At 34.2% G+C, this 24,008-nt stretch overlaps 2 pseudogenes; both read left to right on the top strand.

The window, feature by feature from the left end:
• Positions 1-13,340: 13,340 nt before the first annotated feature.
• Positions 13,341-14,317, top strand: LOC120116620 (annotated as a pseudogene).
• A 475-nt stretch (positions 14,318-14,792) lies between these two features.
• On the top strand, positions 14,793-21,953 carry LOC120116619 (annotated as a pseudogene).
• The last annotated feature ends 2,055 nt before the right edge of the window (positions 21,954-24,008 follow it).

Here is a 24,008-nt window from a genome sequence, read left to right as displayed (position 1 = left end):
TTATATATTTATATTTCGAAAATTATATTTATTTAATTTCAGTCTTGCAATTTTTATTTATTTTAATTTGATCCCCTTATTTTATTTTAATTTTGGTATAATAATTTATTACATTTATTTTAGTTTTAAAATATTTTTTAGTGTTATTTCCGATTCTAGTATTCTTATTGCTTACTATTTGTGTTTTGATCCTTTATTTTTCATGATTACATGTATTATATTATTTTATTTTATATCATTTTAAAAAAATATATATATAGATATATAATATATGAAATCGTTATAATATTTATTTTCCCATTTGTTTCCTTAATTTAAGCTATAGTGATATAGTTTTTTTAAAATATATAGAGTTATTATATTATTTGTTTCCTAACATGTTTTCTTAATTTAAACTATAGTGGTTTAGTTTTTTAAATATATAGAATTATTATAATATTTTTTCCACTTTCCCTAATTTAAGTCACGTTTGGTGTTTAACTATTAATAATATATATAGAATTATTATAGTATTTTTCACCCACTAAATATAATTTATAAATCACCCACTAAATTATTAAAAGAATTGACCCATGTTTTGGAATCAAATGGAGTTCACGCAAAAAAAAAAAAAACGCTTAGGCTAATGATGTTCCACATGTGTTTTGGAAGAAAGGGTTAATTACATGTTAAGTCATTCAATAGATTGTCTATTAATTTAGTACTTAAATGGTTATTAAAAAATTTCGATTTGAACCTTGAGTTTTACGTATATTTAATTTTTTTTATATATTCATGTCTCGATATGTGTAGGATTATAATTTTAACTATAATTTTATTTTAAATCATTTTTTATAGTATAGAGTTTAATTGATTAAGTTTCTTTTAGATTTTAATCAATTATGATTTTGTTAAGTTAATAGTAATTAATTAGTTTGTTATCTATGTATATATTAATTAATAGATTTAAATCCTGCTTTTATTTACTTTAACAAGTTAACATCATGTTTTTTTTTAAATGTCATTATAATATATGTTTTTAATCCTAAACTTTATTGTTTTTTTATTTTTGTTAATATAATTACTTTTGCTTTGATATTCTTTGTATCATTCTATTAATTAGTAGTGTTGTAATTCGCATGATATCCTCATCAGCATCACTGGACTTGATTCAAAATAAATTGATTAAGGGTAATATTCGAACATTTTAATATTGTCATAAAGTAACTGCTTAACGTATAAGAAAGTTACTTTCGATAATTTTAAAATGAAAGTATATCCCGTCAAGTAATACCAATTAAATCAAATCCATTTTTTAAAATTCGAGGATTGTGGAAAAGATCATATTCTTCTAATTAAATTCATCGAGAAAAGACAATTAGATCGAATCTATGGTCTCGTCTCGATATATTTAATTAATTGAATATCCTTATTCTCATTAAATATTGGTAAAATAAATAATTAATCAATTGTTTAATATGTTTATTTATTTATTTATTTAACTTTGACATGTGTTTTCAAAAGTTTTTTTTAAAAATATTCGATCTGAAATAATTAAATATTATTGTTTTCAATCTTAACATTATTTTAGGTATTATTATTTTTAAATTTAGAATGGAATTATAATATTTCTTTATTTCGATTGGAGTAAGAATTGATTGCTTCAAGGTATGATAGATCGATTCTTCTCGATAGGAAATAATTAAATATTTGTATCTTTCATAAAAAATTTCAAAGAACATTATTCTAGGGGATCTTAAATTAAGTTAAACTCGAACTTGTACATTTTATTGCAAAGACAATTAATTAATCAACTAGGTACTGATTTAGGGCGTTGTGGGGGTGCTAATCCTTCCCATACGTAATCGACTCCCGAACTCAAAATTTGGTAACGCATACCCCAAGTTTGTCTTTTTAATTAAAATTAATATTTTGTTAAAATGACAAATTTATTTTTGGGTGTCCAATCACACCCTAATCAAAGATTGGTGGCGACTCCTCAAACCATACGTTTTTATTCAAAAGGAATTCTAAATTTTTCAAAACGAGAGTTTTTTTAATCACATTCATTTTTTTATTTTAAATTTAATCTGAAGAGAATAATTAATATTGGTGTGGTTTTCAAAATCTCATCCCAAAAAAACCCCGTTTCGACAGAGTTCAAATGCTAAAAGGGCGAGACAAGTTGGTCCAATGGATGCTTTTATCAAATCTCCTACACAAACAATGGGTAAGCAAAAGACCATTAGTGAGACCTACAAGAAGGAACAGAGGGAGAAAGCATGTGTTGATTTTGCTAAATGGATGTATGATGTTATAATTCCCTTTAATGCTCTCAAACATCCTAGCTTTAAAGTGGCAATCGATTCAATCACTAGAGCTGGAATTGGAATGAACCCACCAAGTGCTTATGAAGTAAGAGTTCCTTTGTTGAAGAATAAAATTGCAAATACGAATGAGACTATGATAAACCATAGAGAAGAATGGGTGAAAATAGGATGTTCTATCATGTCAGATGGATGGACTGATCGATGTGGAAGAACAATTACTATTTAGTTAATTGTTCAAAAGAAAGCATGTTCCTCGAGTTTCGTTGATGCATCAAGCTATTCAAAGACTGGAGATAAGTTATTTGAATTGCTAAGTAGAATTGTGGATGAAGTAGACAATGTTGTGCAAATTATTACAGATAATGGGAGCAACTTTGTAGCTACAGGTACACTCTTGATGGCAAAGTATCCACATTTGTATCGGACTTCTTGTGCAATATTGATCTAATTCTTGAAGATATTGAAGCAATTCCTATTATCGATAAAGTCATGAAGAGGGTGGTTCAGATTAATAGTTTCTTTTATCAACGCTCAGGTCTTTTGAATATGATGAGACAATTCAACAAACAGAGGAATTCAGTGAAGACAAGTTTTGCTACCGCCTTTATCACACTTTCATCAATACACAAACAATAAGATAACTTGAGATAGGAAATGGTTCAAGGAACCAGGGGAAAAGAGTTGTTGATACTATTTTGATGCCTTCATTTTGGAATGGTATTGTATATGCATTGAAGTTAAGTGGTCCTTTAGTTCATGCACTGAGAAAAGTTCATGGAGAAAAAAACACCTGCCTTGTTATACATATATGAGATTATGGATCGTGCTAAAAAAGCTATTGTAGCTTCATTTAATGGAAATGAATACAAGTACTCTGAAGTCTTTAAAATGATAGATAAGAGATGTGAATGCCAGCTACATCGTCTTTTATATGATGCGGACCATTTTCTTAATTCGGAGTACTTCTATGATAATCCTCAACTTGAACAATGTGAAAAAGTGATAAATGGTTTGTATGAATGTATCCTAAAGTTAGTCCCTGCACTTGACAAGCAAGATAAAAATATGGAAGAGCTCGCTACATACAAACAAATATATGGACTGTTTGGGAATCCATTGGCTGTTAGACATAGGAAATTTAAAGCGACACAATATAATGAATATTGATGAAGCAATATATGAATAATCGACATTTGGATAATGTTTGAGTGCATTAGTAGCACTGGTTACTGCTGCTGGATTTTCTAAAAGTTGAGTGCATTGTTTACTGCTGTCATAATAAGAATTTCATTTATATTATTTATTAATAGCCTTCACTTTGGATAAGGCTTACACATTTAAATAAGGTGAATGGTGGGCATGTTATAGTTAAATGCTTACTGCTTTCATAATAATTCTTTAAATTATGGTTAGTAATATATACAAATTATTGATATATGATATTTTTATGTTGCAGTTGAATGGTGGGCATGTTATGGTTCTTCAACAACTACTTTACAACAATTTGTCATAAAATCTTTTATCCTTACATGTAGTGCATCAGGATGTGAAAGAAATTGGAGCACTTTTGAACATGTGAGTCATTGTCGTTAACTAAATTTATTTATTTAGAAATGATAAGTTCTTCATCTTCTGATAATTATAAACTGAAAAAAATCATTGTTTCACATATTCACACCAAAAAGAGAAATAGGCTCCCACAATCTTAGGCTAAATGATTTCGCGTATGTCAAATACAATCGAGCATTGATTCAACGATTCAAGTTACGTGATAAAATTGATCCAATAGCTTTGAAAGATATTGATGATAGAAACGAATAGTTGACAAGAAGGACATATGAAGATGCCCAACATGAGTTTGTATTCGAACAGTGTTGACACCATTTTTTGTCCGGGCGGGGAAAAACTTAGTACGACTTTGGGTTTTTCTTTGAAAAGATTTTGAAATGTGAGGAGTCGCCATCAAACTTTTTGGTTAGGTAGGTCGAATACCCACAAACTGCCTTTTAAAAAAGTTTTTAAGAAAATATCATTTTAAAAGATGCACCAATCTACGTGTAACCAAAGATTCATTCTTTTTTTTGTAATAAAAAAGGGGGGTTTAGGGATCGATTACGTGTGGGGAAGGATAAGCACCCCCACAACGCCCAAAATTAGTACCCCACCGATTATAAATGGTCTCTAATAGTGAAAATTTAGGAATCGAATATAAATTTAAGTTACGATCCTATTATTCCAAATTCAACCATACAATTTTTATTTAACGAGAAATTCTAAGGAGAAATAGAAAATATTCTAATATTTCAAATCGTAGAGAAAATAATCCCTAAAATAATTTAGGACGAATATTTCTCTTTCCAATTGAAATGAAAAGAATATAATAATTTCTCCCAAGAATTCGATATTAAAATAATTTGATTTGACCAAATAAAAATTAAACCAATTAATCCAAATTATATTAATCATGCTAGGTGATGAAAGTTTAAACTTGAATGGTAAAATATAAACACAATAAAAAGAAAAGGCCCACAAATAAGTATCACACGAATATGAGTGCTTAAATAAAATAAAATCATAAATAACATAAGGACCAAAATGCAAGATAGCAAAATAATGCATTCAATGTGATAAAAATATGAAACATGCATATACAGATTTATGGGACTAATATAAAATAAACAGAAACTAGAGTGCATAAATTAAAGGACTGGAATTAAATTGTTGAAAATAAGAGACCAAATGTAATAAGACAAAAAAATAGTAGCCAAACCATAAATAAAAAATAATGACTAATGAATAAAATAAAATAACAGTAGCCAAATCAGAAATAAAAAATAGTGACTAAAATGTATAAAATAAAATAGTTGTAGCCAAATCAGAAATAAAAAGTGACTGAAATGTTTAAATTAAAAATACATCACAAAATTCATGAATAAATAATAAAACAGAATACATCAAGTGACTAAAATAAAAATAAAACAAGAATAAGTGATCAAGTTTGAATAAATGGCAAAATAAAATAGTGACTAAATTAAAATAAAACAAAACAGAATGATAAAAATGTAATAAATTAGAAAAGGGAGGTTCAATGACCAAAATGCTAAAACACAACAAACATTGGGGGACCTAAGAGAGATTTCCCCACAAACAAATGCCCAAAAAGCTACCTATACTAAATACATTAACCCAAACTGTAATTTACCCATAAACTAGTGACCATGATACAAATAAATTCCTAAGGTTCAAGGACCTAGGGGTGATTATACCATTATTTGGTGACCTAAACGTAAAAAACACGCTAAAAGTCTAGGGACCTTAACGTGATTTACCTAAAAACCCTAAATATATTCTATTTCTTCTCCCCAATTTCAATCTGCCCGAAAATTAAACCTAAATATTCCTTCACCTTCCCCTGGTCTCTTCGCTCATACGGTGGCAACCCCCAAAGAGTCGACGCTCCGGTGAGCCGAAGCCGGCATCACCTTGGCCACCTTATATGGGTGGCCACTCCACTCCGGCAGTGGTTTACGACATGGAAATACCACAATGGACCCCTTCTCATGCCATTTTCTCATCGCCCGAGAAACAAGCCAATGACCGACCACCATATGCGGTGGCCCTTCGACCCCAAAACAACCTACTAGTCTACCTTCTTCCTGACGATGCTACTACCCCGACAAACCCAACGGCAGCAAGGTGAACTGAAATCCCTAATCTTATTTATTTTTTTTTCGTAAAATTTACATAAACAACAATCTAAACTACGAATTTAACTATATTTTTTACATTCTAATAATTTAGCAAATATATCAAGAACGAAAAAATCTAGAATACCTTTTGCTTGAGAAATAATCGGCTCTTTTTTTACTGAGAAAATTCAGTTCTTATTGATAAAAAATGGTCCCCTTCTTTTATACTGATTTGGGGTTTTTATAACCCATTACATATGTAAAAACAATATTTGTAGTAGGTGGATGTGTTGGAGAAGTAGGGTATGAGCTTCTCAGTCGGGGATGTTGGAGGCATGGGCACAAGATGGTTGTTACAACAGGTAAGTTGGTGGCAGAAAGATATGGGTTACTTGATTTGGGATAAAATAGGTGATTACAGCTGTCCCTCTTCGCTCATTGTTGTGAAACAGGAATGGAGCGAAGACATAAAGCACCAATTTTATCCAATTTAGTCATCTGATATCTCTGAGCTCTTTCACTTTTCTGTTTAGACAAGTTCTTCTCATTATGAACTCTTCTATTGGAAACAATGATCCACCTCTTTCTGTGATGGAATCGAGCAAGAATGACAATGTTGATGATGCTAATCCAACTCCATATGCGATGGATGAGCCAAGTATTGGTGTTGTTCCAACTTTTTATGTGATAGAAACGAGCTAAGGTTGAAAAAGTTCTCCTCATTATGAACTTCTTCTCCCTCATTGGATGAGTTCTTCTCATTATGAACTCTCCACTGGAAATGTTGATCCCTCGAGTGAGGTGTTACTGATTTTAAATGTCATGAATCGAGCGATAGGTCGAACAAGCTCTTCTCATTATGAACTTCTTCTCCCTCTGTCGGACGAGTTCTTCTCATTATGAACTCTCCATTTGAAATGTTAATCCCTTAAGCGAGGCATCACTGATTCGAAACGTGAATCGAGTGATAGGTCGAACAAGCTCTTCTCATTATGAACTTCTTCTCCCTCTGTAGGATGAGTTCTTCTCATTATGAACTCTCCATTTGAAATGTCAATCCCTCAAGTGAAGTGTCACTAATTCGAAATGTTGTAATTGAGTAATAGGTCGAACAAACTCTTCTCGTTATGAACTTCTTCTCCCTCTGTAGATGAGTTATTCTCAATATGAACTCTCCATTGGAAATGTTGATTGGTTTACCCTCTCTTTGAAGATTTTTAAACCTACAAAAGATTATCATGTGTCAGTAATAATTGTGTTTGAAGTACCTGAAGGTAATGACATAAAAGTCCTTGAATTTTGCTGAGATCCATTTCTTTAAATGGTGAAAAATATGGATCGATTCTCTGTTGAAGTCGTGAAATGAAATCTTTGTTGGCTCTTTGAATTCCCTAATATTGCAAATTACTGAATTTTTATCTTTGTGGGGTCCATCCTAGAAACGACACTGCTCATTCTCATTGAAGTGACCTAGAAAAGTCAAGTTGGAATAAAGGCATAATTGAAAATGCATCTAGAGAAAAATCTTAAGAAAGACACATGCGACATCCCAGAAAAATGGTCCTAAAAAGGACTCAAACAATTCTCTAGAAAAAATGATCCTAAGAATAACAAAATAGTTTTTCAAAATAAACTTTACAGGAATCCTCATGACAGGGAAATCAAAATTTATCATGTGTATGAAATGATAAAATGTATGATGCAAAGATGCTAATTCATGTATGAATGCAATTTTTCTTGGTCTGTTGGAAATTGTTGCAAGAACAATCTTCATTGCTAGAGTAATCTTCATTCTTTTCCTGGTTTGATTGTCTTCTTTATCTGCCATACCTGAATGTATTCTTGCAATTCTTGACTTGTGAATGGGAGGATCTTTCCCCAGTAATTATTTTTTCAAAAAGATCCACTTATAGTTATCAAGAAACCCCTAAAATTAGGCTTAGCTTCTTTCAAAAATTCATTTAAAAACATCAAGAAACCCCTAAAAATCAAGCTCAGTTTATACAAATCTTTCATTTTTAGTTGTCATCAAGGAATCCCTAAAAATTAGGCTTAACTTCCTTTAAAAATTCTTTGGAGATAATCATCAAGAAACCCCTGAAAATTAGGCCTAGTTTTTAAAAAGTCATTTGAAAACATCCTGCTCGAAGGTTTATGGATAGTCCGAAGGACTTATCATCTTACTCGAAAGACTTATAGGTGACCCGAAGGATTTAAGCATCATGCTCGAAAGACTTATTGATGGCCCAAAGGACTTACTCATCAAGAAACCCTTAAAAATCAAGCTTAGTTTCTTAATTGTCAAGGAACCCCTAAAAATTAGGCTTAGCTTCCTTTTAAAAACTCTTTGGAGATAATCATCAAGAAACCCCTAAAAACTAGGCTTAGTTTCTAAAAACTCATTTGAAAGCATTCTGCCTGAAGGTCTTATGGATGGCCCGAAGAACTTATCATCTTGCTCGAAAGACTTATAGATGGCCCGAAGGATTTAAGCATCATGCTCGAAAGACTTACTGATTTCCCGAAGGACTTACTCATCAAGAAACCTTTGAAAATCAAGCTTAGTTTCTTAGTTGTCAATGAACCCTAAAAATTAGGCTTAGCTTCCTTTTAAAAACTCTTTGGAGATAATCATCAAGAAACCCCTAAAAATCAGGCTTAGTTTCTAGAACTCATTTGAAAACATACTGCTTGAAGGTCTTATGGATGGCCCGAATGACTTATCATCTTGCTCGAAAGACTTATAGATGACCCGAAGGATTTAAGCATCATGCTTGAAAGACTTACTGATGACCCGAAGGACTTATTAATCAAAAAAACCCTTGAAAATCAAGCTTAGTTTCTTAGTTGTCAAGGAACCCCTAAAAATTAGGCTTAACTACCTTTTAAAAACTCATTGAAAATCATCATCAAGAAACCCCTGAAAATCAGGCTTAATTTCTAAAAACTCATTTGAAAATTAGGCTTAGATTCTTTTAAAATTGCTTTGAAAATATCATGTTGTTTGGGTAACGTGCCCCACATCAAAATAATGATTATTCTTGGATTGAGTTCCTCAATTCTTGAGGTTCTATCATTTGGAATATAATTCCCTTCATTCAAGGTTTGAGTTTTGAATTTTCCTTTTCTTCTTTTCTTGAAAAATCTGTAAAGATATGCTTTGATGCATGAAATGTGAATGTAATATGTATCTACATATGATTCATGACTCTGTTATATGTAGAAATGTTTATCAGTAACCCTCTTTTGACTTCAAAATAAAGATCTCAGTCTCCATTCACTTGATCACTCTTGTATGGAGTCTTCCCCCAACATCAGCATGATCAAACTAATCACCCAGAACAATTATGTCCATCCCATCTTTTATCTTTTGTCTTGCTTCTTCAACATGATTCTAGAAGAAGTGCTTCCTCCTTAAAATCTCGTTGCAATCAGGTAGATGACTGGGAACCTTACACATCTTTGACTCGATTTTTCAATCAAAATTATTTCTCAAGAGTCATTGGTTAACTGCAACATGAATGGTTCAACTCAAGGTAATCTCTTTTTTTGTTCATCTTTCAACCCTGGCACTCCAAGCGACGGGGTCGTTCACCATGTCTGTTTGGTTTGAATCTTATGATCTTAATGACATCTGGTTTAGGTAATTCCCCAATGTGGGTACTCGTGGCTCTCTTCGTGCCAAAATCTTAATCTCGAATGGTCTTGCTCTTGTATCGCTAATCAGTAATGCTAACGAATAGCTTGAGGGATCCTCTTCATGATGCCACAACCAGATAGATACTTAAGAAGTGATCATAACTGTCTTTCATTTTTTATGAGATGGGATATAAGTTGTCTTCAACTAAGGTGGTCATTTGCCTCTTGAAAACATCACAATGAAGTGTTAGAAGTTCTGTCCTCTAGTCCTTATGATCTCTCTGACTATTTGCTTTCAAGAAACACTTCATTGTTCTGTTATCGTTAGCTCTTTTTCTTAGATAGAGACAGAATGAGCCTCACCAACTTCAATGACCTTTTTCACTTGAGATTGTCCTGTTTGAAAATGTTTCTCTTCTTTCTTTTATTTTAGAAATGTGAAAAAATGTTGAATAAAATTAAAAAATGTTGTCATTTTCTTCCGGCTTACAATCAAAACAAATTGTAAAACAAGAGTTCACTGAATATCAAATAAGTCAAATTTCCTTTTAATCCTTCAAAAATTATATACATTTGCAAATTATAAAGATTAATGTTGATATAAAGCTTAGGCTGACTTGGGAAGGTAATGTGTTTCAAGTTAATCTGGGGAGGTAATAGGTTTCAGGTTGGCTTTTTGCGTCCTCGGTTATGGTGTTTATTGACCTGATAAAGCAACCATCATGCTTCTCTTCTGGAAATTTTTAATGGTTCTCAGTCCTCGTGAGCGCCTTTGTACTGTGTAATGCTTTATCAAAATGTATAAGACCATCTTCTATGCAGTGATTGACAATTCGTGTTCGAGCCATCTTTTCAGGTTTTCAACTCGAATTCTCCTTTGGTTTCAAGACATCATCTAAAATTTTACGTCTTGAACCCTCTTTTATTTTTATTTTATTTTTTTCTCTATCATGCATTAAAAATTTTAGAAAACTAATTTTGCAAATTAACCCTGAGGAGCGGAATGAAATCTGAAGATAGTTTCTCCACTTAGAAATCCATTTATGATTAGAAGGGTCTTTTCAGGCATGTAACGTAGGCTAGGGCTCATGGTTATGAAAGAAAAGGATAAATAGGCTCAAATAAGTGTTTAAGGGTTATTGAACCAAGGATCAATTCATTCTGTTGTCTTCAATCTTTTCTTGCTCGATTTGAATCTGCTTGTGTGTTTTTTATTCTCTTTTTATTTTCCTTTGGTGTTTCATGATTTTCGGGTGAATTGATTCTAAATCTTTGAACCGTCCATCTTGAAGTATTTGATCGGTTTTCTTTCTTCTTTCTTCTCTTTTTTTTTTTCTTTTTTTTCTTTTTTTTTTTTTTTTTTCTTTTTTTTTCCTTTTTTCCTTTTTTTGTTTCCTTTTTTCTATATTTTATGTCTTTTTTTGCCATATCTTTTCTTATTTCTCTATGTGTCGTCAACAAGATTTGATCTTCGAATGCTTCGTATTTAGTCTACCTCGCGATATCTTGTTATTTCTCACATTATTCCATCATGACTTGCTTCTGTAGAAAAATCTGGATTGATGATCTTCACTCATGCGAACAAATGTCCTTCACTTTGCCCCCAGTGTGGAGGGTGATCCTTGATTAGGGTTAATCATAAGAGAAAAAAATTATAGGATCAAAAGGGGACAACAAGGGATATATATATATACATATATTTGAAAGGATAAATAAAACAAAGTCGTTCATCATCTCATACATGGAAGTCTTTGTAAAATATGTATCCCCAAAGGGATGAGTATTCAGGATTAACCTTATTTACATGAAAACAATATAATTAATGCATGATAAAATTATTTCAATGATTCATTTCATTTTTTCTTCTTCCATTTGTTCATAGTATGCCCCGATTATTTTATTTCTCTTGCAAAAACTTAATTTGTAACACACCATATTGTCTTTCTTGCAGTAATGGTTCTTGTTATGCCCCCAGGATTAATTGAGGTTAGGAAATGAATGTTAGTTTCGTGTCTAGGAAGAGAAATGTGTGATTTTAAAGTCATAATTCTAAAAAAAGGTAATGTTATGGAAATGTTATTTCTGTCTGGGAAGGTAAAAGTATAGGATTTGGTGTCTCGGGGATAAGGGCTTGACTTTATTGTTTCAAAGGAAAGTGATGTCAATGTTCGGTCTTTTGGGAGTAAGTGCATTTTATTTCGGGTACGGAACCCAACAGTGGTTCTTTCGGCTTTGGATGGGGTATGAAAAGTATAATATTGCCCCTTGTAAAAAGCATATAATTAATGAAGTAGTAAAATAACTTTTAATTCATTTTTTATTCAAAGAATTGTGAGATTAAAACTTGATTTATTGCTCATAACCTTGAGAAACGACATAAATTTAATCAACACAATATTTATTTAGTATACAAAGAAAGAACAAAAACAAATTCAACCAAGACAATGATAATACAATATGGTTTCACGATGAATGAAAGAACTTTTTCTTGATCGGCATTAAAATGTCTCATGACACTTTAAAATTCAATACCCCTGGGTCAAACAAACTCTGGACCCTACTCTTCGATGCCCCACATATCTCAATGACATGCCTCAAACTTCAGACGGTGCTAATATCACGTTTTTATTTCTCAATTCTTTTTTAAGTACGAAGGGGTGACTTCAATTTACCTCAAAAGATTCCGCTGGTTAATCCCAGAATCTATGATTAATGCACGTTGAGATGCAATGTATATCATGCAATGTACGATATATGGATGCTAATGCAAAGATGCTCATGCAAATGCAAAGATGCAAAAATGGGAATGCAAAATACAAAATGTAAATGCTAAAAAGGAATTGATCCCAAATTAATTGTCATAAAACAACTTCCAAAGAACAAACAATGCTTCAATACACTGAGGCAGATGGAAACTAAAAATCACGTCATATTGCTCGACTTCTTCAATTTTGATCGAAAATACAAGGAAACAATCTTCTTTTACCCTTGGCTTGATGGAAAATTCCAAAGCTTCGACTTCTTTTCCATAAATGCATTTGTTGAGCGACCATATGTGATTGTCATCATCCATTGTCTCGTGTTGGCTATCAATGTTTCTTGATGACTTCAAACATATTATTTCTTTTTGGCTAGTTGTATCAACATCGTCGTAGCACCCTTGAAAAGTTTGTTTTACTGCATCATTTGAGCTTCATGTATTGTAGACACCCGTTTTTATCCGGGTCTACAAAAACAATATATTATAATATTTATTTATTTATTTATTATTATTATTATTATTTATTTTTTATTTTGCAGGGCCCACATATAACCCCTAAAAATAGGAAACATAATCTACCAACCCACTAAACCCCACGTATTACACCACTACCCCACCTCTAATCACCCACCTACTACACTACCTTTTCATTCTTCCTATACGATCAATCTCTCTCTCTCTCTCTGTTTCTCTCATTCATTTCTCCCTTAAAAAGCAGAACAAAGAAAACCCAAAGGGGGAGATACCAAAAAATCACTTCTCAACAGCCAACTAAAAAATTTGTTCTTCATCTTTTGTTTAGAACATGTTTCAGAGGTTTCGTCGTACAAATATCCTCCTTCGTTTCTAAAGAGTACATGTCAGTAAGGACTTTTTTAGATGGATTTTTGAGGTGTAGCTGTTGATCTTTGTGTCTTCAAAGTTGAGTAAAATAATGCGATGATGGCGGTGAGCTCAGCCTGCAAAGAAGGGACCAAGATAACAATGGACAACGGGAAGTACGTGCGGTACACGCCCGAGCAAGTTGAAGCTTTGGAGTACGTCTACCATAAGTGCCCCAAGCCAAGATCTATGCGTCGCCAACAGCTCATTCGTGAGTGCCCTATCCTCTCCAACATCAAACCTAAACAGATCAAAGTTTGGTTCTAAAATCCCAGCCACCACGCTTACAGCGACTACCGATGGGTCGATGATACCGTCGGTCTCATCCTTCACTCGGCCCTCCTCATCCCGTATTTCTGATGGAAATAAAGCCACCGTTGTCACCATTCCAACACCAGTTCCCTTGAACGCGACGAAGTGTTGTCCCGAAGAAACATAGCTCCATTAAATGGCGGGCGAAGTACCTCAACGATAAACTAGGTCGATTCTTCTCAGTCACAATTCAACCCACCCTTGGCTGGCCTCTTTACTTGATGTTCAACGTAGCAGTCAGGCCTTATGATGGATTTGCATACCACTACAATCCTTACGGCCCCTTCTATAACGACCGCGAACGGCTGCAAATCTATGTATCCGATGTCGGTGTCCTCGCTGTCGCCTACAGGCTGTACCATCTCATCTTGGCTAAAGGGTTGGCTTGGGTTATTTGCGTTTATGGTGTTCCATTGCTCATTGTCAACGCCTTCCTTGTCATGATAACTTACTTGAAACACACTCACCCAACATTGTCGCACTATGATTCGTCAGAGCGGGACTGGTTACGGGGTACGCTGGCAACCGTTGACCGTAATTACGGGATACTGAACAAGGTATTCCATAACATAACCGGCACTCACGTATCACACCATTGGTTTTTGACGATGCCGCATTACCACGCAATGGAGGCTTCTACTCTTCACATCTTCTGCCATCTTCGAACCATGAAGAGGAGAAAGATCAGGGAGCCAAGAGGGAAGGTTTATGCAGATTCAATATAGAGGAACTTAGCACACGAGGACCTTACTGCACTGCGAAGATATCTCCACTTGAGATGACTAAGGCTGAGATGGAGCAAGTGGAACAAGATCCCGAGTTTGTAACACTTTCTCGCCAGTTCAAAGCAATTGCCATGGAGCCAATTTCTATTCTTGAGAAGAAACAAAAAAACTGGTGAAAGAACTAATCCCTCTTCTCTACTTTTTTATTTATATGATGCCAATGGAATGTAAAAAGGAAATAAGAAAATGTTACTGCCAGAAAATTGATGGTTCTTCCATAGGAAATTTTTGGTATTTTATTGCTTGCTTCTGTAAAATTGAAGGGAAGAGGGACCCCTGTTTACAATTTGATTGGGGTTCTTATACCCATTTGTTCCAATCGACTAATATATATATATATATATATATATCTCATTTGATTTTCTGTTTGCATGGTACTGAGGAGGATTTGATTCCAACTAACTTGGTGAGCTAGATGGGCATAGAAATTACTGCAAGGAAAAGCAAAGGAGAAGTGTTGAAGGACTGGTCGAAGAAGGCAAAAGTTAAAGCCGAAAGGGTTCATCACACATCGAAATTCACGGTGGACTCGAATGTCGGGTTGCCGGGAGCGATGGTGGTTCAAAAAGGAAAGAAGGAAGCCTTGCTCTGGTTACAAAATTAAAGAGATGACTGGTAGTGGAATTTTTGCTGCCAATGGTGCATCTGAAACTACTACCACTAATTCCACTAACTAAACTGGAGTGCGCATGCATCAACGAGCAACGAATCGCCATGTTGCAGTTGACTTGGATTACCCAAATCAAAAAATATTCCATCCTTTGCCTCCAACACTTGCCCCTGGTGTATTTCTTGGTGCGGTAGAGAGAGCTACTTCATTCATCACGGGCGATCTTTGGTATGGCATTTTTGTCGGAATAAACCCGGGGAATTTTATGATAACTTGGATTCTGCTGATTCACTTTTTGATTTTGTGTTGAAAACTTATGCTGCCACATGGACGAACTACTTAACTATTTTGAAGTTATCTTTATGAAGCTTTTGAACTGTTATTTTGTAGTTTCCTTTTGAAACCTAGTCAATACCATAGGTTCATTATAATATTCATGCCATTTTTTGTTTAAGGTTTAATCAGGTCACTATTACACATTTTTATTGACTTTTAGACGGATATGATTTTTGTTTTGCTTCCTTCTTCATGTTCGATTAATTTTGCAATTTCAATTATTTTTTTTTCTATTTTTCTATTTTATTTAATTTTATTTTTCCCTTAATTTATTTAATATTTATTTATTATTTCTTATCTAACATTTTTGGTTTTTTTTAAAAAAAATTCAACCAATCAAAGTAAGTAATTTGAATCGAATTTTTAAATTTTAATTTTCGCAATTAAAGACAATCGACAAATTAATTGGTACCTAAAGGGCAATTCAAGGGTGCTAATTCTTCCTTGACTGTAACCGACTCCCGAGCCTGACACATTTCTGGTAACGCAGATCAGGTAAGACGGTGTTCGATCCACCTAAATGTTTAAAAATGATCGGTGACGACTCTAACTTATTATTTCAAGTCAAAGGCCAATTCCGGACCCAACCGAAAGACGGTTCCGACAGCTTGGCGACTCTACTGGGACAGGTAAGTGAGTGAGGCCGAAATTAATTTTCGGTTGTCTTTTTATGCGAAAATGGTAAATTTTAATTTTAATTTATTTATTCGATTCCAATTATTTACCTTTGATTATTTTTTTAAATAAATATTTGTACTGATATTTTCTTTCAATGATTTCAGATTTGAAAAACTTTCATCTTTGGCTCTATACCCGAGCTCTAAACCCTATTTAAGTGGGGGTGAAAGCGATGCCTTCGTGTGAATTTATTCGGCGCACAGGCCTAGCAAGTAGCCTTCGGGATTCATATATCTTATGTCGTCATGTGAATTTATTCACCGCACAGACATAAGGGAATGTGTCCTCTCGAGTTTAACTTAGCCCACACAAGCTTGTAATAGGCTTAGGACTAAGGGTCTGGCAAGCCCAAGGGGGCACCAGCAAGGACAACTCGAGTACCGTTTTTAGAACCAAAACCAGGAGACCATGGAGAATTAGAGCCCACTCCAAAACCTCATTTCAAAACCTAGGATGCCTGAATTATTTCTTGCTTTACTTTCTGTTCAAAGCATGCGAACTGGACAAATATGAGGTTATGATTTGTTTAAAATTAGCATGCGGGATAAAGATCATGTCCGGGTAGAAATAATAAGCATGTGGGGTAGATATCATATGGGGTAGGATTTTTCATTTTCATTTTTGTTTTGATTTACCTCACTAACTCTTTTTTATTTTTGTTCTCTTTTATTTTGTTTTCATCATTTGCATCATTTAAAAGAGGTGTTGATCCACCAAAAACGTGTTTGTTAAACATGAATAATCTGTATTAATGGACAAAGGGGTTATAATACAAAGATGAAAATCTTAGAAGTCCAACCATGGTCAAAGAATACTCAGGGGCAAAGGTTGCAGGGGCAAGACGAGGAAAATGTTACTGACCTGGAGGATCCCTTCAAAAACAACAAGAACAAGATGGTGAAACCCTAGCCAAGTTGGAGACCATTATTGACGAATTCAAGAAGCAAGCTTCGGATAGCTCCTATAAATGGAGGGCTCCAATGACGTTTTCTTTAGGAACAAGCTCAGCAGAGAATTAAAGCCGGAGATGCAGTTATTTTTTTGGAGCAAGAAGCTCATCACTTGCACAGTTTAGCCAAAGGAGCCGGAACAGTTTGACAGGATATTCAACCAATGACAAAAAAAAGACGGAAGACGAATCAATTTGTCAGAGGCTGTTCGGGATCTATACCATCAAAATGTTTGTCTCTTCAGACGTAACACTTTTGTCCCAAATAAGGATTATTTATAATAACATAAATATTTTTTGGATCAATGCCTCGAACATTGCATGCATCATGCATTTAAACATATTTTGTATTTTGTTATTTTCATTTCTTTACATTCGCATCAACTAACAGAAGCATGTCTCATCAAAAGGCACAAATACTGGAGGTACCACCTCAAGAAATGACACTTATGAAGCAGAAATTTGTTCATCTGAGAGTACATCAAAAGGAGCCCCGGCAAGTGAAACGGTTGAAAAATGGGGAGCAAGTGCAGATGAATGCCCTAATCTTCAACATTCTCGGGGCATCCTAATGAGGCTTTATTCCATTTTGCAACATCCTGTTTGGACTTGTTTTTTTAACTTTCTCATATTTATTTTTGAAACATGCTTTTGAACTTTAACATATTTCTTTTTATGAGGATATTTCAATGAATATACACTGAGCATTGAATCGAATTTACAACTTGAAATTCTTTGAATATCAGCGGAATTAAAAAACTCTGTAAATGATTCAAAGTTACCGATCTTTGACAAAGTAACACGATTAAAACAAAGGACTTTGACCTTACCTAGAATATACACTCAAACACCATATCCTTCTCTTACAAGAACTGATATAGCCTTCTCCTCTTATCAGGGTATAAACAAGAGGCTTGGTATTTAGATATGCATAGGTGCGGACAACATGGGGCATCTTTTGCATATGATATTTTTATACTTTTTGTTTAAGACGTTCAGTGATGATAATGATTTTCACAGATGGAATAGTCAAGTAGGTGAATCTAATTTAAGTCAGTTGTTTGGAAATTGAACTTTAAAGATGAGATTCCTTGACTTTCAAAAACACCTAGACTATAACAGGTTCTTCTTGACAATCTTAAGAAATTGAATCCGTAAAGCTGAGCTATTCCAATAAGGCAATTGGTTACAGAGGAAACTCGAAAGCCTTGGCTTTATGAATAGATTGCATTCAAACCATGACATTGCTCGGACACTTGGCAATTCGATGTTTGCTCCACTGCTTTTGTCAGGCCGAAGACTCTGTGATGAGATGAACCCTTCAGTTAACTTGATAAAAGTGAATATAATATTAAGTTGTCCCTCTAAAGCAATTGGTTAAATGCCCCGGCTTTATGGATTCAGCTAGCCAGATAACGACAAGTTAAATCAAATTTATCTAAGCAAGAAATTTTCGGTAATGATGGACTAAGGGAGTTAATGAACACCTATTATAGTCAAATTCACATGAGCGCTCAAGAATTTCATTTTTAGACCGATATTTCTACACTACCTTTGTTAGAGGTGCTTACAAAACTTGAACAAATGGAAGATTTCATAGGACCGAAATAAAAGATCTAGTAATTTATCATGCTAGTTGCGTCATTTTGTCCGCACCCAATTAAAATGCCAAACCAAAAAAGCATGTTGCTAATATTTCAAAAAAATGACATTTTGGGTTACTGAAACCTTAGAAAAGAGGCCAACCTAAAGCCAACTTATCCATTTGAACATTTGTCAAAGAGATGTAACTCTGAAAGCATTAAAAGAGCTATTGATTCTTTTGATATTCTTTGAACTCATGTTTATAATTTGATTCAATTGCAAACAATATTGTACATCATTTTTTATCATTTCCCTCCTAAAACAAGAAAAAAGGAAAAACATTTTCAAACAGAACAGTCTCAAACATGAAAAGGTCTGTAAAGCCAAAGCTCGTGAAGCAAATGGGGCACGATCGATCCTAAGGACCAGATCAACAGACAAAAATGAGGCTCCATCCTAATTCATGTTAGACATACTTAAGAGCATCACATTTATCACATACATAATTTTTGGTGCTTTTAGAGTCAAGTTTCGACTTCAAGACTAAGGATACTCGATTCAAAAGCACCTTTAAAGGTTGATGGTGATTGCTTAACTTAGCAGCAAGAAGCTACACTTCAACCAACTTGACATATTGAAAGATCGACATTCATCTTCATATTCAACATTTCCAATATAAATTTTGTCTCGGTTGAGACAGTCTCATTTAATTCAGATGATTTATCTAACTTGAGATTGCTTTTCTTAAAACAGACTTTGTCTCACTTGAGACTGTTTTACTCGAAAGAAGATTTATTTCACTCAAGATTGTTTTTCTTAAAATAAGATTTGTCTCGCTTGAGATCGTTTTCACTCGAAATAATGCATTTCATTTCACTCAAGACTATTTTTAAAGAAGATTTTATCTCGCTTGAGATAGTTTCCCTCGAAACATAAGACTTCGTCTCTCTTGAGACAGTTTCAATTGAAACAAATTTTGTCTTTATTGAGATAGTTTCCCTTGAAACAAATTTTGTCTCTCTTGAGACAGTTTCCTTGAAAAGAAATCTTTGAATATGTTTTACATTAAACAAATTTCGTCTCCCTTGAGACAATTTCTTTTGGAACTAAGTTTTGTCTCTCTTGAGACAGTTTCCCTTTAAACAAATTTTGTCTCTCTTGAGACAGTTTCCCTTGAAACAAAATCTTTGAATATATTTTCCTTGAAACAAATTTCGTCTTCCTTGAGACAGTTTCTTTTGGAACTAAGTTTTGTCTCTCTTGAGACAATTTCTCTTGAAACAAATTTTGTCTCTCTTGATATAGTTTCCGTCAAAACAAAGTTTTGTCTCTCTTGAGACAGTTTCCCTTGAAACAATTTTTGTCTCTCTTGAGACAGTTTCCCTTGAAACAAAATCTTTAAATTTGTTTCCCTTGAAACAAATTTTGTCTCCTTTGAGACAGTTTCTTTTGGAACTAACTTTTGTCTCTCTTGAGACAGTTTCTCTTGAAACAAATTTTGTCTCTCTTGAGACAGTTTCCCTTGAAACCAAGTTTTGTCTCTCTTGAGATAGTTTCTCTTGAAACAAATTTTATCTCTCTTTAGATAGTTTCCCTTGAAACAAAGTTTTGTCTCTCTTGAGACAGTTTCTCTTGAAACAACGATCTCTGAATATGTTTCTCTTAAAACAAAATTTTGCATCCCTGGATAAAGTTTCTCTTGAAACACAAAAAAATCTTTGAAAGCGTTTCTATTGAAACACAAAAACAAAACCTTTGAAGTCGTTTCTCTTGAAAAAAAAAACCTTTGAAATTTTTTCTCTTAAAACACAAAGACCTTCGAGTTCGACTACGCTCAGCTCCGAGGCACATCATTTGCAGCATAACTCAAAGGCGAGAAGAGTTTTCTGTCATCAAACCTACGATTTCAACTTCACAACGAAGGATATCGTACCCAAAAGATTGACTTAACTTCACGACGAAGCAGTCATCTGTGACACAACAATAAAAAACTTGATTCATTCAGGTCAAATTTTAGCTTCACCACCAAAGTATATTGGGCTAGAAGACAATCCAGGAGCTACTTCCCAATACTTTGAGTTCAACTTAACTTCACAACAAAGGAGTCATCCACGATTTCAACTTCACGAAGAAGGATATCGTGCCCAATGGATCGACTTAGTGTCACGACAAACACTATCAAGTCTCCAACCAAAGAGATTCAGACAAAAACTTGTTGTCTTTTTTATCTTTTCCCTATTCTTGTTAACACAAAAATGTGCAAAGAGTGGCAGCTAAATCACTAAACCACTACCCCACCTCTAATCACCCACCTACTCCACTAACTTTTCATTCTTCCTTTACGATCTCTCTCTCTCTCTCTCTCTTTCTCTTCTTCATTTCTCCTTTAAAAAGCAGAACAAAGAAAACCCAAAGGGGGAGATACCAAAAATTCACTTCCCAACAGCCAACTAAACACAGTTGTTCTTCATCTTTTGTTTGGAACATGTTTCAGAGGTTTCCTCGTAAAAATATACTCCTTTGTTTCTAAAGAGGACACGTCAGTAAGGACTTTTTTAGATGGATTTTTGAGGTATAGTTGTTGATCTTTATGTCTTCAAAGTTGAGTAAAATGACGCGATGATGGTGGTGAGCTCAGCCTGCAAAGAAGGGACCAAGATAACAATGGACAACGGGAAGTACGTGCGGTACATGCCCAAGCAAGTTGAAGCTTTGGAGTACATCTACCATAAGTGACCCAAGCCAAGCTCTATGCGTCGCCAACAGCTCATTCGTGAGTGCCCTATCCTCTCTAACATCGAACCTAAATAGATCAAAGTTTGGTTCTAAAATCGCAGCCACCACGCTTATAGCGACTACCAATGGTTCGATCATACCGTCGGTCTCATCCTTCACTCGGCCCTCCTCATCCCGTATTTCTGATGGAAATACAACCACCGTGGTCACCATTCCAACAGCAGTTCCCTTGAACGCGATGAAGTGTTGTCCCGAAGAAACGTAGCTCCATTAAATGGCGGGCGAAGTACCTCAACGATACACTAGGTCGATTCTTCTCAGTCACAATTCAACCCACCCTCGGCTGGCCTCTTTACTTGATGTTCAACGTAGCAGGCAGGCCTTATGATGGATTTGCATGCCACTACAATCCTTACGGCCCCTTCTATAACGGTCGCGAACGGTTGTAAATCTATGTATCCGATGTCGGTGTCCTCGCTATCGCCTACAGGCTGTACTATCTCGTCTTGGCTAAAGGGTTGGCTTGGGTTATTTGCGTTTATGGTGTTCCATTGCTCATTGTCAACGTCTTCCTCGTCATGATAACTTACTTGAAACACACTCACCCAGCATTGGCGCACTATGATTCGTCAGAGCGGGACTGGTTACGGTTTAATCAGGTCACTGTTACGCATTTTTATTGACTTTTAGATGGATATGATTTGTGTTTTGCTTCCTTCTTCATGTTTGATTAATTTTGCAATTGTTTTCAATTATTTTTTTTTCTTTTTCTATTTTCTATTTTTTATTTATTTTTATTTTTTCCTTAATTTATTTAATATTTATTTATTATTTCTTATCTAACATTTTCGGCTTTTTTAGAAAAAAATTCAACCAATCAAAGGTAAGTAATTTGAATCGAATTTTTAAATTTTAATTCTAATTTTCACAATTAAAGACAACCGACAAATTAATTGGTACCTAAAGGGCAGTTCAAGGGTGCTAATCCTTCCTTGACTGTAACTGACTCTCGAGCCCGACATATTTCTGGTAACGCAGATCAGGTAAGACGGTGTTCGATCCACCTAAATGTTTAAAAATGATCGATGGTGACTCTAACCAATTATTTTAAGTCGAAGCCCAATTTCAGACCCAACCGAAAGACGGTTCTGACATGTATTCCAGCTTGATGTACCTATTCAGCTGTTTCCTTGAGCACCCTTCTAGACCATTGATGTGTTTTTGCATTTTTATTTTACATCTTCGAGTGACATTGTCATATTGAAAGCCTTCTAGTGTGACTATTAACTCAGGAATCAATACATTCTATGACATGATATGTATGAAACATGTGTTAATTCCAAGGTAATTATCCTAGAACAACTTTCAAAGAACTCACAACGTCCCAACATGTCAAAGCGGATAAAAAATATCTACCCCTTCGTGTGGCATTGTCATTTTAAAAGCCTTCTAATTTTGATAAATAACTCAAGTATTAACAACATGTTTATGCACCAACAAAGCAATAGGACGAGGAAAAGATGTTAGCAAAAATAATAATCAAATAGAGGAAATCTATGTTAGTGAAATATGAAAATATTAAATTCAACTAGTAAATGAACCATAAAATACAATGAATAAAACACACAAAGGAAATTAAAACCCTAACTGCGTAATTTCTAGTTCACATGTAATTATTCAAAAAGAAACTATCGAATAAATTAAAAGAAAAAAGGTTAGAGATAATTTCTCCTTTATGTGAACTAATTTGGGTACCTATGGATAGAGTTTCAGCATGGTCTTAGATCGAATGGGTTTCTACGGTTTATTATATGCAGAGTTTCTGTTCTAGGAGTAAAGGTACTCGAATTGTCCTTGTCGGTTCCCCCTTGGGCGAGCTAGGCCTTCAATCTTCACTCATTATAGGCTTAAGTGGATCAGTTCAATTTGAGAAGGCACATTTCCCTATGCCTGACATGGAGAATAAATTCTCACGAAGACATAGGACATATGAACCCCGGAAGCTACTTGCTAGGTCTAACACGGAGAATAAATTCTCACGAAGACGTCGTTTTCACTCTCACTTAAAGGGGAAAGAGATCAAGTATAGAGCTTATGTTATGTAATGTAAATGTCGTGTGTGAGGAGAAATTCTCAAACTTTGACAAGCAACCACACTAAAATCGAGCTAAAATGAATCTACAATTTCAATATCTGAAAATCAATCAAATACAAATATTAATATACAAGGATATAAAATAAAATAAAATAAAAAAGAATAAAAGAATTGAAAGAAATGAAAGAAATGAAAGAAATCCAAAGAATCATGAATTAAATAAAATTGAATTCTTAATTTCCAACTATAGAGATAAATATATAATTGATTTAGGGTTTAACCCTCCAATTTCCCCAATAGAGTTGCCAAGCTGTCGACACCGTTTTTCGTCCGGGCGGGGAAAAACTTAGTACGACTTTGGGTTTTCTTTGAAAAGGTTTTGAAATGTGAGGAGTCGTCATCGACCTTTTCGTTAGGTAGGTCGAATACCCATAAACTGCCTTTCAAAATAGTTTTTAAGAAAACGTCATTTTAAAAAATGCACCAATCTACGTGTAACCAGATATTCATTCTTTTTTGTAATAAAAAAGGGGTTCAGGGATCGATTACGTGTGGGGAAGAATAAGCACTCCCCCACAACGCCCAAAATTAGTACCCACCGATTATAAATTGTCTCTAATAGTGAAAATCTAAGAATTCAAAT

Source organism: Hibiscus syriacus, unplaced genomic scaffold, assembly GCF_006381635.1.
Source record: "Hibiscus syriacus cultivar Baekdansim isolate YM2019G1 unplaced genomic scaffold, ASM638163v2 tig00110299_pilon, whole genome shotgun sequence".
Taxonomy (NCBI): domain Eukaryota; kingdom Viridiplantae; phylum Streptophyta; class Magnoliopsida; order Malvales; family Malvaceae; genus Hibiscus; species Hibiscus syriacus.
Note: the sequence above shows the minus strand (reverse complement) of the source record. Positions and strands in the feature narration are given on the sequence as shown.